This window comes from Aotus nancymaae, unplaced genomic scaffold, assembly GCF_030222135.1.
Source record: "Aotus nancymaae isolate 86718 unplaced genomic scaffold, 86718_ANA_hifiasm-v0.15.2.pri h1tg000108l, whole genome shotgun sequence".
In the NCBI taxonomy this organism is placed as follows: domain Eukaryota; kingdom Metazoa; phylum Chordata; class Mammalia; order Primates; family Aotidae; genus Aotus; species Aotus nancymaae.
Window position 1 is genome coordinate 42573499 of NW_026988523.1, and position 18965 is coordinate 42592463.

Genomic DNA, 18965 nt, shown 5'->3' on the forward strand with positions numbered 1-18965 from the left:
TTAGCATCAGTTTGTCATTCTCTGCCAAAAAAAAAAAAAAAAGCCACGTGATGTTTTGACAAAGATTTCATTAAATCATAGATTAATTTTGGGAATATTGCAATCTTAACAATACCATATCAATATAAACTACTTTTACATTTAAGTCTGATTTAATACATTTCAAAAAGTTTCATAGTTTTTATTATATAGTCTGGCATTTCTTATGTTAAATTATTATTAATAATTTCATTGCTTTTGATGCTATTATAAATTAAATTTTTTCTTAATTTTCTCCCTTAGAAATCCATATGTCCAAGGCATTAATGAGTCTTGAACATAGACCAAAAGCCAAGTTGGGATAAACAAGATATTGTCTTGTCCCTGGCTGGTTTGAGATGAACATTAGCAACCAGATGCCACTCCACCCAGATAAGGGACACATTTATCATTTTATTTTTGGATTGTTCATTACTCATGTTTAGATATATAATTTGTGTATTCATCTTGAATCCTAATACATTGCTGAACTCATTTCTTAATGCTAGTAGTTTTATTCTTGGAATTCTTAGATTTTTCCACATGCAAGATCATGTCATCTTTGAATATTGATAGTTTAACTTTTTCCCTTCTAATATGACTGGCTTTTTCCTTGTCTGAGAATCCTTATATTATTCCTAAATATAAAGGAAATACATCCACCAATTACTTATTGATGTAAGCTGTGGTTTTCATACATGCCCATTATCAGATTAAGAAAATTCCCTTCTATTCCTAGTTTGTTGATTTGTTTTAATTGTGAAAGTATGTTAGATTTAATGAGCAAAATATTTTTTCTTATATCTTTAAAAATAATAGAGTGGTTTTGTTCTTCTATTAAAACGATATATTACATTGACTTTTTTACATGTAAATTAACCTTGATTTTCTGTATTAAATCCTACTTTATTGTTGGGTATAAACTCTTTACATATTGCTAGATCATTTTTTCTTACCTAGTCTGTTAAGAATTTTTGCATCTATTTTAGAATGAATATGAATTTGTAGATTTATTTTCTTGTGACATTTTGCCTGTTTTCTGTATTAAGGTAATAATGATGATATAAAATTTGAAAGTTTTCTCTCCTTATTTTTTTGGAAGAGATTGTAAAAATTGATTTAAATTCTTTTTTGAATATTTGCTAGAATTCAAAGCAAAGTCACCTTGGCCTGGGTATTGCTTTGTTGAAAGTTATAAAGTTATTAATTAAATATTTTTGCCCTTTGTAACCTTATTGAGATTTTCTCTTTCTTCTTGAGTCAATTTAAGTAGTTTGTGTCTTTAAAGGAATTACTGATCTAAGTGATCTAATTTACTTGTATTTGCATATAGTTCCTCATAGTTTCCTTTTTTAATCCATACTTATGTAAGGCCAACAGCGATGTCTCCTCTTTTATTCCTGATTTTGTCAATTTCAGTCTTCACTCTTTATTAATCTTGCTAAAATTTGTCAATTTTTTTGACTTTGTCAAAAAAAAATCTTTTAGTTTTATGGGTTTTCTCTGATGCTTTGCTGTTCTCTATTTCACTTATTTCCATTCTAATCTACATTATTTTCTTTCTTTTGCTTGCTTTGGGTTTAGTTTTCTCTACTTTTTCCTATGCCTTAAGGTAGAAGATGAAGTTATTAACTTAAGCTTTTTTTCCTCTTTTAACATAGGCATTTGCAGCAATAAATTTCCCTCTGAGCACTGCTTTAGTTGAATCTTACAAGATTTAGTATGCTACCTTATCATTTTCATTCTTCTGAGAGTGCTCTCTGATTTCCCTTATGATTTCTTATTCAAACCAGTTTTATCTGTGAATTCCCCAATTTCTTTCTGTTGCTGATTTAATTTTATTGTGGTTGGAGAGAATACTTATGTATGATTTCAATACATTTAAATATATTAATGCTTGCTTTATGACCCTGTCTATGTTGTGTCTTGGAGAATGTTCAAATGTGTACTTGAGAAGGATATATATTCTGCTGTTGTTGAGTGGCATACTCTATAGATGTTTGTTAAATTTAGTTTTTATAGTATTATTCAATTCTTCCATTTACTTGTTGAATCTTTACTGAGCTATTCTATCCATTATTGAAAAGAAGTATTCGTCTCCAACCATTATTGTGAATTGTCTGTTTAGTCCCCCAATTATCAGTGTTTGCTTCATATATCTGAGGATTCTGTTGTTAGGTACATAAATGTGTAAAATTGTTATATCTTCCCTGTGAACATACATTTTTTTCATTATAAAATGTTCCTTGTTATCTTTGTAAGATTTTTTTTTCTCTTTGACCATTTCAACTACGTCATCCCATTGCCTGTGGCTTCTGTTTTTTTCTGATAAGAAGTCTGCTGCTGATCTTATTTGAGTTCCCTTGTTCTTGATGAGTCATTTTTCTCTTGCTGCTTTTCAGACTTCCTCTTTGTCTTTTGCTTTCAACATTTTGAATGTGATGTGCCCAGGTGTTGATCTCTGTACATTTATCTAATTTGGAGTTTGTTGTACTTTTTGGACGTTTAAATTAATGTTTTACATCAGATTTGGAAAATTTTAAGTCACTATTTAGTTCCATATACTTTCCCCCTTTCTCTTTTCTCTGTTCTTTTTCCTCTTTCTACTCAAATTATGTGGCTGTTGGTGCACAAAATGGTGTCCCACATTTAGTCAGTTGTACTTTTCAAATCCAGATTTTTTTTTTTTTTGAAGACAGAGTCTTACTCTGTTGCCTAGATGGAGTGCAGTGGTGCAATCTCTGCTCACTGCAACCTCTGTCTCCCAGATTCAAGCGATTCTCCTGCCTCAACCTCCCAAGTAGCTGGGATTGCAGGTGCCTGCCACCATACCTGGCTAATGTTTTTGTATTTTTAGTAGAGATGGGGTTTCACCATGTTGGCCAGGCTGGTTTCGAACTCCTGACCTCAAGTGATCTCCCAAAGTGCTAGGATTACAGGCATGAGCCACCACACCAGGCCAGAATTTCTATCTGTTTTTTTTTTTTTAATTCTCTCTTTATACAGATTATTTGTTTAATGAGATATTATCACCATACTTTCCTTCAAATCACACTGGAAGTGTGATTTTCAGTCTTTGACTATATTTATAATAGCTACTTTGAAGTCTGTATCTGCTAAGTCTAACCACTGGCCCTCTTCAAAGCAGTTTACATTACCTGTAATGTGTTCCTGACATGGAAACTACACCCTATGAGTGAGCTGGGGCATGAGTGATCAGGGAATAGTGTTCTCAGCCTTCTGTATCTGGGTTAGAGTTTCTGCCCTATAAATAAAGACAGGGTAGAGGAAGAGAGTTCCATTATCTTGTGACCACCCAGAATAGAGCTTCTCTAACCCAGAGCTGAGATAAATAAGAAACACTAGTAGTCTACCCTTCCTGGGGTTAAATTGTAGTCCCAGATTTGGCACTAGGAAAAGAGGAATCCCCATTTTCTTGATCACATCCAACTGGATTAGAGTTCTCCTAGTAGTTTCTATTAGAAATAGCTTGATATGAGGGGATGTCAGTCATGGCTCAAATGCCTGTCTCTTCTTATTCTTACAGAGATTTTATGGATTATCTTGACTAAATACTTTTCTGTTTACTGTGTGGCCTTAAGACAATTTCCTGAGACTTTAAATGATTGTATTTGTGTGTTTAAATAATATCCCCAGCTAAATGGTTGTTTGTTGAGGAGAGCGTCTACTTCACTCCTCACTTCTCTCATCTCAATCCTAGAAGATATCTGAGTGTTTTTCCTTTATGATCACCTATCCCTCCACTGCAGTGATTCCTAAACTTCCAATTCACTCATGACTCTGTCTGCCAGCTGCCCACAAATATCAAGTCATTTAGACTTAGATACTTGGGAGTCTTTCTGATGTTTCTTTCTGGATATCTATATTCCTGTCAAACATAATATCATAAAGATTAAGCTCTTTATCTTGCCATTGTAAATCATTTTTGAATTCTTCTTTTCTGCTGTTTTACTTTAATCCTATTAATCTCTCCATTTTTCCAAAATATAGTTTTTATGTAGAAATCAATGCAAAAAGAATATTTTAAATGCTTATTATGTTCCACTGTGATAGATATTTGGGTATCAAAGTTAAATAAAATAACTTTTTATCAAAGTTATTAATAAATTTTATCTACCAAATTTTATTTACCAAATTTTATTTACCAAAATCTAAATTTTATTTACCAAATTTTATCAAAGTTAAATAAAATAACTTTGATACCCAAATATCTACCACAGTGGAACATATAAGCATTATATTTCACCACTGCATGCCTGTAGACCCAGCTACTCAGGAGGCTGAGGCACAAGAATCACTCGAACCTATGAGGCAGAGGTTGCAGTGACCTAAGATCACACCACTGCATTCCTGTCTGGGTGACAGAGCGAGGCTCCATCCCCTACACACAAATAAAAAAGTATATGTTCACCACCTTTGATAAACTCACAATAGAATTTAGATGCTAGGTTTGTGAAGAGATAATTGTCATTGAATGTATTCAGTTCCATAAGGTGTCATAGAGTGTGAACAGAGAATGTATTCATTTACAAGGTCTTTATTTAAAACAACAATAAATTATTTCTAAACCACACTACTCTCTTCAGCTATCTTTGTTCTTTCCTTTGCAAGCTTCACATCAGACCTCTTTAGAATAATTTACAATTATTGACTACAACTCTTTCTTCAATTCACTCTTCAATCTAAGGCAATCTGACTTCTACCTTCATCACTCCACTGATGTTACATTTGACAGATTCATTAATGATCTTACATTTATATATCGAAAAGACACTCATTATTTTTTTCTTATCTTTTATAGTGCCAATGACGACCTCCCTCTTGAAGTGTTATCTTTCCCTGGATTCTATGGCACTACTTGTGGTACCACTTCTGCCCTTCAAGATGTTTCTTATTCTCCTGTTTCTTCTTTTCTGTCTCTTTTAAAGGGTGATGCTCTTCAAAATTCTTATTTGCTAAGTTCAACACTCTCTTGTGTTCCACTGCCATCAACTAACCAAATCTTTTATTTGTTACTCATCTCACTTCCTTGACTTCTAGATGCATACTAAAAATCTTCTTGGCAATCTTGTAGACTTCAGTCCTTTCCTAAAAACACTGTATATAAGGAATGACTGTAAAGCCACATACTCTGGCAACAGGACTCTTCTCCACTCCTCCTGCAAATACCCAAGATAATTTGAAGCTCACGTAATCAAATTATATTCCCACTCTATGCTTGTGATCCTGGTGATTCTTCTTTTGTTGACTGATGACTTTAGCATCTGACACACTTTATTTTCTACTCCTGCTCCCATCATGATGCCTGCTAATGCCCACTTAATCGAATAGTCCACCAATATTCTGGCTTCTCCTTTTAAAAAAATCTTATTTCCATTGACCAAGTTCTTTACCCATCTTACTGACCCAATTCTATGTCATGGCCAATTGTACTTTCTCTGAAGTCTCAATTTCAAGTTGTTTGGTCTCTCGCCCTCCCTCTTTTTCTCTCTCATACCTCCTCTGCTTGTAGTTTTCTCTAATAACTCCAGTCCAATAATTTCTCCCTAATTTAAAGACTACCTATCCTTTTTCCATCTTTTATTATCCATCTCTCCTTTACGCACATTCTATGATACAATATTATAATCATGTACTTGCAAACATTATCGATTTCTTTATCTTCAACTCCCTAATACTGTCAACAAAATTCCAAATCTGGGTAAATCCAACTATGTATTTACTTTTCACTTGCACTCAAGCAACAAAATATTGCTCCTCCCCTCTTTTCACCAATCCCCAAAAACGTTTCCTCACCTCTTATCTTCAATCAATACTTTTCCTCATAGTTCTTAAAGAAAATAAAGGAATCAGAAGAAAATAGCCTCATCTAATCACCATCATATTTACCAATCTACTTGTGTCTATAGTGACATCCTTCTTACTTGGTATCCTGCTTTCTTATCCCTTTAAAATCAACCATTTTCCACACAAAAGTCAATTAAAAGTCCCACCATGTTACTGCCTACCTAAAATCTTTCATTATCATCTGTCAGAAAAAAATTAAAACTCTACAAAGCCTACAAGTTTCTACATATTGGGGTCCCTGATTAATTGCGTGGGTCTCATGACCTACCACTCTTTTAATGCACCTGCTCACTACCTTTAATCAGACAGAGCTCTGCATTCACTAGTTCTTCTGCCTTGGATGCTGTGTTCCCAGATCTTTACAAGGCAATTTCTTTCTCATCATTGCTGAATGTCGCATAAAACAAGTTCTTAGAGAAGACTTCTTTGATCATCTAATTTTTATGTTCTCTATCACATCTTGTTCTTTTATATCTTATAAGTCTTCTTCTTAGCACTTCCCACTATGACACCAATATCTTACCACCATGCGATTGGCGTATTTACGTACTTGACAGTTTGATTCCTTTTGATTTCTCAACCTGAATATAAGTTACATATATCAAAATCATTGTCCTGCTTACTTTTCACTATGTCTCATGCCTGGAAAGACATTACCCAGGGCTGGTACTCAGTAAATCTTTTTTCTATGGTCTGCTTTGTTTCTGATATTTTTCTACCTCAAAGGATTATCTTAATATCACACCACCTGACTATGTCAGAAATCTTAGCTTATACCTTAGCTTCTCTCTCTCTCACTCACTGGCCATACCCAAAAGCCAATTATGTTAAATTTTCTTCCAAATTCTACCTCAAATTTATCTACCTCTCTGCATCTCCATTGCTGCCACTATAGCTTAAGCCGCCAGCATCTCACCACTGGATTTCAGTAACAGCTCCTCATCAGTCTCTACTTCCAGCTATCCCATTTATTTATTTATTTATTTATTTTTGAGACAGAGTCTGGCTCTGTCACCAGGTGCCAGGCTGGAGTGCTATGGCACAATCTCGGCTCACTGCAACCTCTACCACCCAGGTTCAAGCAATTCTCCTGCCTCAGCCTCCCAAGTAGCTTGGACTACAGGCACATGCCACCATGCCCAGCTAATTTTTTGTATTTTTTAGTAGAGACAGGGTTTCTACTTGACCCTGTGATCCGCCTGCCTCAGCCTCCCAAAGTGCTGAGATTACAGGCATGAGCCACCATGCCTGGCCAGCTATCCCATTTCTAATCCAGGCTCCATAAAGAATACGAATTCTTCATCAAATGAACAGTTTTTTTGTATTGTAAAATATTTACATAATTCTGTTATCCTCCTGATGAAGAAAATACCTTTAACATGCCCTGCAAAATCCTTCATCATTTGCTCTTTCCTTTTCTTACCAGCATTGTCTCCTCCACTTCCTCTGTGTCACTCACACGTGACAATTCATGTCACGTACCTGGCATTCAGTAAATGTGTATTTAATGACTAAATCAAGCTATGCATTCAAAAATGGCACAAATAACAGTTAATAATGTTAAGATACTTGATAGCAAATGATATACTTTTTTGATATTATGCCTAGCCAGTTGATACAAATAACTTGCTCTTTAATAAATCATTCTGAATTAAGATAAAGCATGCAAAAAAAGTCCATGAAAGCTTGATAACTCTGTTAAAACCATTATCCTTATGTTGTTCATCTCTTGAACCATTTTAATTTCTATGACACAGAAGTCTTTTTTTTTCTTCATTTTCCAAGAACAATTGACTCTGCCTGCCTGGCCTGACAAAGGCTCCTGGGCATCATTGCTCTGGCAGGTGGTTTTCATTTGCTGTCTAGAGATGCTGGCACTCCTGCAAATACAGTTCCCATCTTACTCCCAGCCAGGTCCCCAACACTGCCTGCATCTGATACAAGGGTTTGTCACCTCCTGGAATATGTAGTTATAACAGTAACACAGCCCTCTTTTTCTTCAGAAACCATTAGAAAAAAGGATTTCTTGGACTATTACACTGCAAAATATATTTTACATTTCAATTAAATACAATATTTTTAAAATATTTCTTCTGAAATAAAATATATTGTCCATTTAACCTCTGACAAAGAAGCTGAATTGGAGTGGGACCTCATTGTAAAGCCTGGCAGCTGCTGCCTAGGTTCAGTTTCCTAAGCAACCTGGAAACTTAATTAGACCCAAACAACAAGGATGAGTATTTAGCGAAAATAAGATTTAGATCATCAAGGACCTAAGAACTGAGATTACTGAGGGAAAGAAATGTTAAAATGAGGCAAAGCAATTTGATGATTAGATAAAGTAGCTACAGAGCTTTTAAAATAATATTTTCAAAGAAATTTAGTGTTTTTAATCATTATTAGCCTTCAGGTTTTCAGTGGCAGATGAGGCTACAAGTGTTTAAACAATCAGCTTGAAGTGCATTGCTTGAGACAGTGCTTGTACCGATTAGCTGCTTTAAGTTAAAGGGGTATTCCTTTAAGGAATGATCCTTGAATTAGACATTGGAAAATGGGCAGAATTTGAATATGCAGGTTTATGTACAATTATGATCACAATGAGTCTGTTTATTTCACTAAAATTCCACACGTATTGTTGTCACTGTTTGCTGTTATATCTTATGTCTCCTCCTGCACTATTCCACTTCGCCACAACCCTTGCAAACACTGGTTCCAGGTAGGGTTAAGGAGTTGTGAAGAATCTAGGTACTCTATAATTGTTGTTAATTTTTCTAATGCAGTCTCAAACCACTGCTTTTATTACATTGGAAGTCTTAAAAGGCTTGTAGAGATCAGATTTCAGTACAAATTTCTAATTAATTTACCAATCCTACTATTAGCATCTATACAGATATTCAAAGAGATTCTGTAACACATCCCATTAAAGAACTTTTCCCAAGTTGTGCAGTAGTCTATTTTGGTATTGAAAAATTCTGATTTAAAGTCTTCCTAATATGAAACCAAAGTCTGCCTCTCTGTGCATTCTTTTCCATCCCAGTTGTACCCTTGAGTCAAAACGAAACCATTTCTCTCTTACTGAGCTTTTAATATTTGAAGTCAATGATGATTCTCATTTGTCTTCTCTTCCCAGACTAATAACAAAACCTCTACTTCTTCCAATCAATTTTCAAGTTCTAGAAAATAAAAGATTTTGAAATCAGAGATGCATTTCCGTCATCAGGTTTAAGTATTTTCATGTCATAATTTGTTATTCTTCTCTCAATTTGCTTCCCAATTATTGACTAAAACTGCTGCTTACTATTTTTTTTATTTGACATGATCATAAGATGAGAAACTCTACACTCTTGATTGTCATTTTAATCAATTTGCTTCACTGTTCTAAAAAAATAATAATAAATGTGGTAGATGACTTCTTAGGCTTAACCAACCTGGAGAGCACCCAAGCACTTTCCACTGGTGTGGCACAAGCTGCACTCATGCACACTTTTCTGAGCAGATCCAAGTCCCTGGAATAGCAACTATATACTATCCACATCTAATTCGCTTACTGCAGAAAACAGAAGAGAATGAATTGTTAAGTAAAATGTTGTCTTGTATAATCTGTGTGATCAAAATAATTTGCTGTTGGTCTCCATGTATATCTTGCCAATTACCACATCAAGTATTTTCCATTTTCAAGTTTTCATTTCTGGAATTTATTTCCTGCTTTCTTCTGTGGCAATTCATCTTTAGTTTCTCAATGGCGATTCCTAGAGTCATACAGTTGTTACAGTCACACATTTGCTCCGGAAATGCCTTCTGACACCTTGTTTGCTGTCTCTGTTCTTCCATTTCTCCCCTCATCCTCTTATCTTTCAGTTCCTTTGCTCTGTCTAGAGCACACTAAAAACAGTTCATCTCAAAATTGTTTTTAAAAAATCAGAAGCAGGTTATAAGGCTATTGAGGCATGTTGCCATGAGTCAAAAAAGGTCCACTCAGGTGACAAACATAATGATCTCTAAATATAATTATTACTAAGTGATAGTAATGTCTTCTCTGTGTATATTATCAAATAAGAGAGCCTTGGTTTAAGCCTATCAAGGGCTCAAGAATCCAAGTTCTCTGAGCTTTGAACTGTCAGAATTTAGGATTGGACAATACATTAGAGATTATTTGTTACAAGCCCACATTAGCTACTTTCAGAAAACAAGATGAATCCAAATGAATCCATAGCTCAATGTATTCAATTTAGCAACTTTTCTACCAAAACAACATTGCCTTGCTGATGCAAAACAATTGCAGAATGTCCAACTATTTCCATCTTTCTGTCAGCCTCTCTCTCTTTCCATTTCTTTCTCATTTCCATTTCCAGTGAATCTGGCATTTATGATTAAAAGAATAGGCTCTGGGTTCAAATATTGTCTCCATCATTTGTTAACCTCAGGAATGTCAATGCATTTCTTCAAGCTTCAGTTTCCTAATTTATAAAGTAGATATAATATCCAATTATAGAGGTATGGTGGACTATTCAACAAGATAAATCATAATAATTTAAGCACAGTATCTATCAGATAAGTGCTCCTCAAATGTTAGATATTTTTATTATTAATATAAATAATGGATACTACTGAAAATGTGTAAAGGCTAGAAAAAATAGGTAAACTATTAAATAGCTAGTACTCAATTTAAAGATAACCACTGTTAATATACATACATGTATATACATCGAAAACAGCACATGTACTATGTTCAAACATAGTTGTGTGTTATAATTTTATATAATTGATTTCACAGAATAGAATGAAACTGATTTGCTAAACATAAATTTGTTTCAAGTAGTTTTGTTAGTTCCTGATATTATCTTCATCCTGAAGAATCTAAAAATGAATCAGGGAAACTTAAACTTGATGATTTTCTTATCAGCTTCAGGCTGAATATTCAGCACAGGAAATAATAAAGTGAGTAATAAACATCTACCTTTAAATTGACTTCTTGTAAAGATTTTCAAGCCTTTTATAATTACAATGCCTCATTAACCTTTTAAAGAAACCAGTGTTATGGTGTGGCACATCTTTAGTGTAAAGTTAGACTAATCCAAAAAGAACCACTGACATCCTGTGTATCTACCTAGAAAACCATACTATGTAAGGCAGTGATGACTTTTGAGAGGTTATGTGGTTTAAAATTTCTTAGACCCTTTCCTGACTACATCATGTGTTTGGTTCCTTAGATACCGACTTTGTTTTGATAATCTTTGCCCTACTCATTCACTCATTCATTTATTTACTTATTCAATGTTTGCTGAGTATCTACTATACACTCAATATTAGGCTAAAGGGACTACAGCTAAAAAAGTAACAAGAAAACCTCACTGTAATAAGAAGTTATAATTCAGCCAAGGTGATGAAGAGAAAGTTTTAGTGCACTGTGATAAGCACAACGAAAGGAAGCACAAGACACCATAGCAACATGCAGATAGAGATCCATGTTCCACATGGAAGTTGTCAAAGAAGGGTCCATGAAGGACCTGAAAGAAGGTCCATGAAGCAGAGGTGTTGCTGAGCTGCCATGAGCTCTGCCCAGCTGCTGTGTGAACTTCCTTGTGGTTTTGTTTATAGAGGTATAGTGAGAACTGCCTCGGTTATGGCGGTCTGCCTCAGTAATGGTGGATTGTCTCTGTAATGGTGGACTGCCTCAGTAATGGCGGACTGCCTCGGTAATAGTGGACTGCCTCCGTAATGGTGGACTACCTCAGTAGTGATGGACTGCCTCGGTAATGGTGGACGCCCTTCCCCTCACAGAGCTGGACCATCCTGGTTGCAGTTGTGCTTAATCTGAAACCCTCAATCCAGAGTGCTTCAGATTGCTGGTCTTTTTGGGGGTGGGACCCACCGAGCCAGATCACCTGGCTCCCTATTTCAGCCCCCTTTTTTTCAGTTGAATGGGTGACTCTGTCTCTCAGGCATTCCAGGCACCAGTTGAGACAGCCGCCCAGACTTGTGTGAGTTTTTGTGCAGAGACCTGCTATGCCAGCTGAAACAGCTGTGCTGGAGACTTGTGGTGCTTTTCTGCCTGGGAATCTCCTGGTCTGTGGGCAGTAAAATCTCATTTGGAAATGCAGTGATCACTCACCCTCTGCGTTCTCACGGGGAACTGCACTCCAGAGTTGTTTTATTCAGCCATCTTCCATAAATTTGTTTTAGAAATTAACATAGCATCTGTAAATAGTAGATATTCAACAAAAGTTAGTTCTTTTGTTACTATCATTATGTTGCTTTCTCACTTTATTTTGTGTCCATAAATATTATTTGTTCTCTACCTAATTGCCAAGTAATGTTCTTTTATGAAAGTATCTTATAACTTTGGAGCTAACCCTATCAATAGATACAATGCAAATTTAATATCTGTGAAAACGATTGTGTTTATTTGAGGGTAGCAGAAGACTTGTAAACGCCCAGGAATATTGACAGGGAAGTAGAAAGTAAGTCTAGCATGTCACTCAATCCAGATGTTCCATTGGGAGTTGTGTAGTCATCTGTCACTTTCCTTAGCCATAATTTGATCCTAATTTCAGAGACAATGTTATTCAGAGTTATGTTTTTACAGGTATCTTTCTCTTAAACATCCCTTAAGTCACTCGTGTTTTGAGAATAATGCATCTACTGTAATAAAACTAAAACTCTAATGGATAAAAAAAACTGAATTGAGAAAACTATCAACATTTCAGAACAACATGCTACATGGTAATCAAAAATAGAAGAAAATTATAAATGAGTGTAAGGAAAGTAATTGTTTGATATTCAATTTGATCTGCCATCTTTGCAAATGGCTGTTCCAAGTTCTGTTCCAAAATGGTGTCAGGGTTTTCACTGCTGTCATCAATTGCCATCAGCACTGCCTTTAACTGACATAATCACTGATTGTTACAATTAGTGCCCATTAGTGGAGAATAAAATTAGAGTCTCAGTCATATAGAATTGCCCATTATGTCCATAGAATATACAAAGTTCATCACTTATGATTAACATTACCAGAGAGAATTCAAAAGAAATTATGAAAGACCTGTCACTTTACAATGCTGCCAGATGTGAATATCAGAGATGATGTACCAACTGTCAAAACTCAACGTTCTGCTATAGAACACCCAGATTTTTAGATTTTTGGATATGAAAGTATGAAGAATTAGAAAAACAACGTGTTTAGTGGACAGGAACTTTGAGGGGACCAATAGACAAGATACATTGTTGAATAGCAGAAAAAAATATATAGAATGCATTTGATATTGTTAGGTCCCTTTATAAATTTATTTGTCCTTTTATTGGTTTTAATTTATAAGCCAAAAGAAGTGCCAAACCAATTATGAAAAAGATCAAAGTAAACATAGTTTTTAACCCCTGACGTTTTAATTATAAAATAAATTGGCCAGTTGTACCATTCTTGTGATAATAATTGTTAAACTCCACTCTAAATGAATACATTTTAAATAGGAAGCTGAGAAGTTAAGACAAAATATGTGATGCCTGGAGCTTTAGCCTCCATCTTAGGTCATGCAGTGACCTTGAGGCTATAATCTGCTCGGATGGCAGAGCAGAAAGATAGAAGGAGCCCGAGTCTTCATTAACTGTGGACTTAGTCTGCTTATCAAATTCAAATTATATGACTAACCACTGGGAATATTAAGATAATAAGAGAAAAAATTTCCACCATATAGACATCATTAGCTATGGAATATCACTTATGTTTCAAGAGGGTGACATCAACTCAATATATATTTCATTTTTATGAGATATTTGTTATAAAGATTATAAGCTTTGATACATAGTATAAAGATTTCCATCCTTTCCCTAGAAGTGCCTACTTTTAAGTTACATGCCTATCTTCTCTGACATTTTCGATGCACATAAAAGCATTTATATAGTTTATTTAATACCAATTAATGCAATTAAATAAAGTGTAATTAATACATATTTAAATGCACATAACAATTGTACTTATTTATGGGGTATAGTGTGACATTTTGATACACATATACAACGTGTGACAATGGAATCAGGAGAATCAGCACATCCATCACCTGAAATATTATCATTTATTTGTGTTGGTAACATTCAAAATCTGCTCTTCTAGCTATTTGAACAACTACAATAAATTACTGTTTAACATAGTCACCTGACAGTGCTATAGAATACTATAACATTTCTCCTATCTAGCTGTAATTTTGTATTCATTAACCAATCTCTTCCTGTCTCCCACCCCCCATACCTTTCCCACCCTCTAGTAACCACTTTCTAATTTCCATGAGGTCAAGGTTTTTAGCTTGCACAAAGGAGTGAGATCATGCACATTTGTCTTTCTGTGCCTGGCTTCTTTTACTTAACATAGTCTTCTCCAGTTCCATCCATACTGCTACATATTACAAGATTTCAGTCTTTTTTTATGTCTGAATAATATTCCATTGTGTACATATATCACATTTTTTTAACCATTCATCTGTTGATGAACACTTAGGTTAATTCTATATCTTGGCTATTGTGAGTGGTGCTACAATAAAAAATAGGGGCCGGGCTTGGTGGCTCACGCCTGTAATCCCAGCACTTTGGGAGGCCGAGGCGGGCGGACCAGGAGGTCAAGAGATAGAGACCATCCTGGCCAACATAGTGAAATCCCATCTCTACTAAAAATACAAAAATTAGCTGGGTCTGGTGGCATGCGCCTATAGTCCCAGCTACTCGGGAGGCTGAGGCAGGAGAATTGCTTGAACCCGGGAGGCGGAGGTTGCAGTGAACTGAGATCATGCCACTGTACTCCAGCCTGGCGCCTGGCGACAGAGTAAGACTCTGTCTCAAAAAAAAAAAAAGGAGTGCTGATATCCCTTCAATATATTGATTTCCTTTCTTTTGGATATATAACCAGTAGTGGGATTTCTGGGATATATAGTAGTTATATTTTTAGCTTTCTGTGGAATATCCACACTGTTTTCCACAATAACTGTACTAACTTACATTCCCACTGCCAGAGTATAAATATTCCCTTTTCTCTACATCTTCACCAGCATTTGTAATGTTTTTGTCTTTTTGATAATAGCCATGCTAACTGGGATGAGATGACAGCTCATTGTAATTTTGATTTGCATTTTCCTGATAAGCAGTGATACTGAGCATTTTTTCATATACTTGTTGGCCATTTTTATGTCTCCTTTTGAGAAATGTCTACTCTGAAACAAGGTTATTTGTTTCTTTACTGTTAAGTTGTTTGAGCCTTTTGTATGTTCTGTAGCACATTAATTTCTTACTGAATTCTCTTTATTTTCAATACATGTTATATTGTACTATTTTACTGCCACTTACCCTTCTCACCACTTTCATATCCTATTTTACATCACTAGTATTTATATTCTTTCATGTATCATGGCACGTGTTATATTTAATTTTACAAACATATGAATTTAAACCATAATCTACTTATGAACATAAAAGTTTATGCAACATAATATATGAAAGAATATCAATAAACTACATTTCACCATTAAATTACATTTTTTCATTATACCAGACAGTGATGCATTAAATATTCTTAGATGTTTATCTGGTTGTAGATATTTAGAATATGGCTCTAGAAATAGGATTGCTAGGTTACATTGTCAAATGTCGAAGTTTTTCTATATTTATATCTATATCTACATCTTATCTATTCAACTTGCCTTCCAAAATATTTGCTCTTATTAACATTCTCAACACTACGTAATAGAGCATTACCAAACTTTTAAATCCTCACCATGGATATAAAGGTCCATGAATGAATATTTAGATTGTTTCCACTTTAAGGCTATTATGAATAATGTTGTGTATGAATTTTTGTGTGGACATATGTTTTAGGAATCAGTGGATTTTATATATTGATCCTGTATCCTACCACTTGATGAGCTCATTAATTAAACTCTAATAGGTTGTTTCTCTGAGGAATTCTTATGCTTATCCGTGTACAAGATCATGCCATCTGTGAATAAAGATAAGAGATTTTTTTGTTTCCTTTTTTACTTATGCCCGACAAGTTATAGTTCAATATTGGGTAGAAGTTTCAAAACAGACATCCTTGGTGGTCCTTGCCTTAGTTCAGGTTGCTATGACAGAATGCCATAGACTGGATGGCTTAAACAGTAAACATTTACTTCCCACAATTCTGAGAGCTTGGAAGTCCAAGGTCAGGGTGCCAGCAGATATCCTTCTTTCTGTTTCACAGACAGCCATTCTCTCACAGCTTCATAGAGTGGAGAGGCAGCAGAGAGAAAGCCAGCTCTTTCACACTTCGTCTTGTAAGGACACTGATCTAATTGTGAGGGCCCATCTCCGAACACCATCACATTGGGCATTAGGGTTTTAATATATAAATTTTGGCATGGAAAAACATTCATTTCGTAGCAGTTCTTGTTTAAGTGGGAAAGCATTCTATCATTCTCCATTAATTCTATTACTTGTGGGGATTTGGTAGATGCTCCTTTTTGAGTTGAGAACATTTCCTACCATTTCTATTTTGTTGAGTGTGTTTAGCATGGAAGTGTATTGGATTTTTACAAAAGCATCTATTAGGATGACTGTGTGAGGTTTGATTTTTATTTAATAGTAATATATTCTTATATTAATTTTTAGATGTTAAAATAATGTCACATTCCTGAGATACATTCCACTTGGTGACGGTGTACATTCTAACACATTTTATGTGTTGGCCAGTTTCATTTTGTCAATACTTTGTTAAGGATTGTGTTTAGCTATTTGCAAAGGATAATAATATATAGTGTTCTTTTAAAGCAATGTCTTTGTCTGCTTTTGTTATCTGGATAATCTTAATCACATGAAATGAATTAAAAAGTGTTCCACCTTCTTATAATTTTTGGTAGTTTGTAAACAGTTAATATTAATTCATCTTTAAATTTTTTGTTAGAAATCATGATTAAAGTCACCTTAGCTTAGGCTCTTCTTTGTTGGAGGTTTTAAATTATTAATTTAAGCTCTTTACTTGTTGATGTCTGATAAAATAATCAATTTTTTCTTGAGTCAATTCTGGTGGTTTGTATCTTTCTAAGAAATGGTACATTACCTCTGTGTTATCTAATTGGTTGGCATACCATTGTTCATAATAATCTCTAATCCTTTTTTACTTCTGTAAATGAGGACTGTGCTCATTTGTATGCTCCACATGTTTGAAATTCTGAGACTGTAACCCTTTTTGCTTCTTTCTTTATAACAACACTAAATCAATGCTGCTAATTATACAGATTTTATTGAAGAATTGTGGTGAACTGTAGGCAATTAGAGTTCAGGCATAAAATAACTTCAATTTGAATTTCAGATAGACTTCCTATAAATTCTATGAATCAGAATATCAGAGTTTAAAAACTGGTTTTATCCCTTATTTGCTGAGGAGTTTTAAATCATAATGATGGTGAGCACTCTTCTTGTGTCCTTGCTCTCCATGTGACTGCTTCTATTATGTCGCCATTAAACATGGTGTTACATTTCTATTTGAAACCTTATCAAGTTGTGTCAATTTTTTTGTGGTCTAATTCTGTTTTGATGTTAATAGTTTTCTTTCTTGGTTCTTGAATCTTGGAGTTCAGTAACTTCTCATACTGTGTTAACTCATGCTTTTGATGTACAGTTTCAGTTCTTTCTTCACTCTAAGAGAGCCAATTACATAAATATTGCATCTCCATTTTCTCTCCCCACTAACATAATTTTGTACTTTTTGCTCTTAACTATTTTGCTTTAAATTATTATACCAAGTCATATTTTATGACTTGTATTCTTTTAAGCAACATCTATTCTAATTCTGAATACTTCCAATGTGCTTTTTTATTTTCATAACTAAATATATACCTATATGTGTGTATATATATACATATATATATACACACATATATATATTCATATAAATATTTTCCCTTTTCTTTCTCTTTCTTTTTCTCGGCCAAACTATTTTTAACAAATTCCATGGCCTTATTTTTCTACTTGAGTGCCTACATTTCTTCTTTGCATGAGATAATATGCTCTATAATTTGTTTTAATACAAGAAATGTATATGTTTCTTATGCGATTCTTCTCATAAATTGTGTCATCACCTTTTTATTGTTTCAAATAAGTGCTATGCATAGAACTAACATTGGATACGTTCACATATTAATTCTCTTTAAAAAGGAAAATTCTACTTAAGCCCATCAGTAGAGATGAGTTGGGAAAAAAAATGAACTGGGAAGTTCATCTCTTCAATTTAAGTAAAATCCTTTAAAAAAACTCATATATTTGAGTCTTAGTGAACAACTCTTTCAAGCTTGCCAAGTTTACTTCTTGTGATGAATAAACTATCCTGGTAAAATGACTTCATGAGATATTCAGAATGTTTTTGTTTTATCAGTTTGTATTTATCTCTGTTCAACTGACTTTTGCCAACAACTGCAGTTATTTACTATGCTCTCTTTATAAATATTTTACCATTGTTTTTTGTTTGTTTGTTTTTGCTACCTATGTATACACCTCTTTCTCATCATGCCAAGGAAACTATCATTATTTGCATCTTCCAAGACTTTCTGACTCATGAAGAAAACTGCACTGGGACTGAGTAGTATGAGTTGGTTGACAGTGTGCCTTCATTTTAGTCTTCATCTTATTTGGCAGATATGTTTATTTTTTTCTAGAAACTATATTTTTCTTTTTTTTTGTTTTTCGTGGAGTAAGTTTCAGGAAATGGTGTGGAATAAACATTTTGCTCTATTGTCATTTACCACCAGTCTTAAAAATAGGACATTTTCCTCTGCAGGGGACATGGATGAAGCTGGAAACCATCACCCTCAGCAAACTAACACAGGGACAGATAATCAAACACCGCATGCTCTCACTCATAAGTAGGAGTTGAACAATGAGAACACATGGACACAGGGAGGGGAACATCACACATGGGGGCCTGTGGGTTGGGGGGTAAGGGTAAGGAGAGCATTAGGACAAATACCTAATGCATGCAGGGCTTAAAACCTAGATGATGGGTTGACAGGTGCAGTAAACCACCACGGCACATTTATACCTACGTAGCAAACCTGCACGTTCAGCAC

The 18965-nt window shown here is 34.6% G+C and overlaps 1 non-coding gene across 1 annotated transcript; it reads right to left on the reverse strand.

Moving 5' to 3' along the window:
* Positions 1-286: 286 nt before the first annotated feature.
* Positions 287-421, reverse strand: LOC135272376 (small nucleolar RNA SNORA48). Its single transcript, XR_010340532.1, has one exon. It is a non-coding gene; the product is annotated as a small nucleolar RNA SNORA48 (small nucleolar RNA).
* Between the last annotated feature and the right edge of the window lie 18544 nt (positions 422-18965).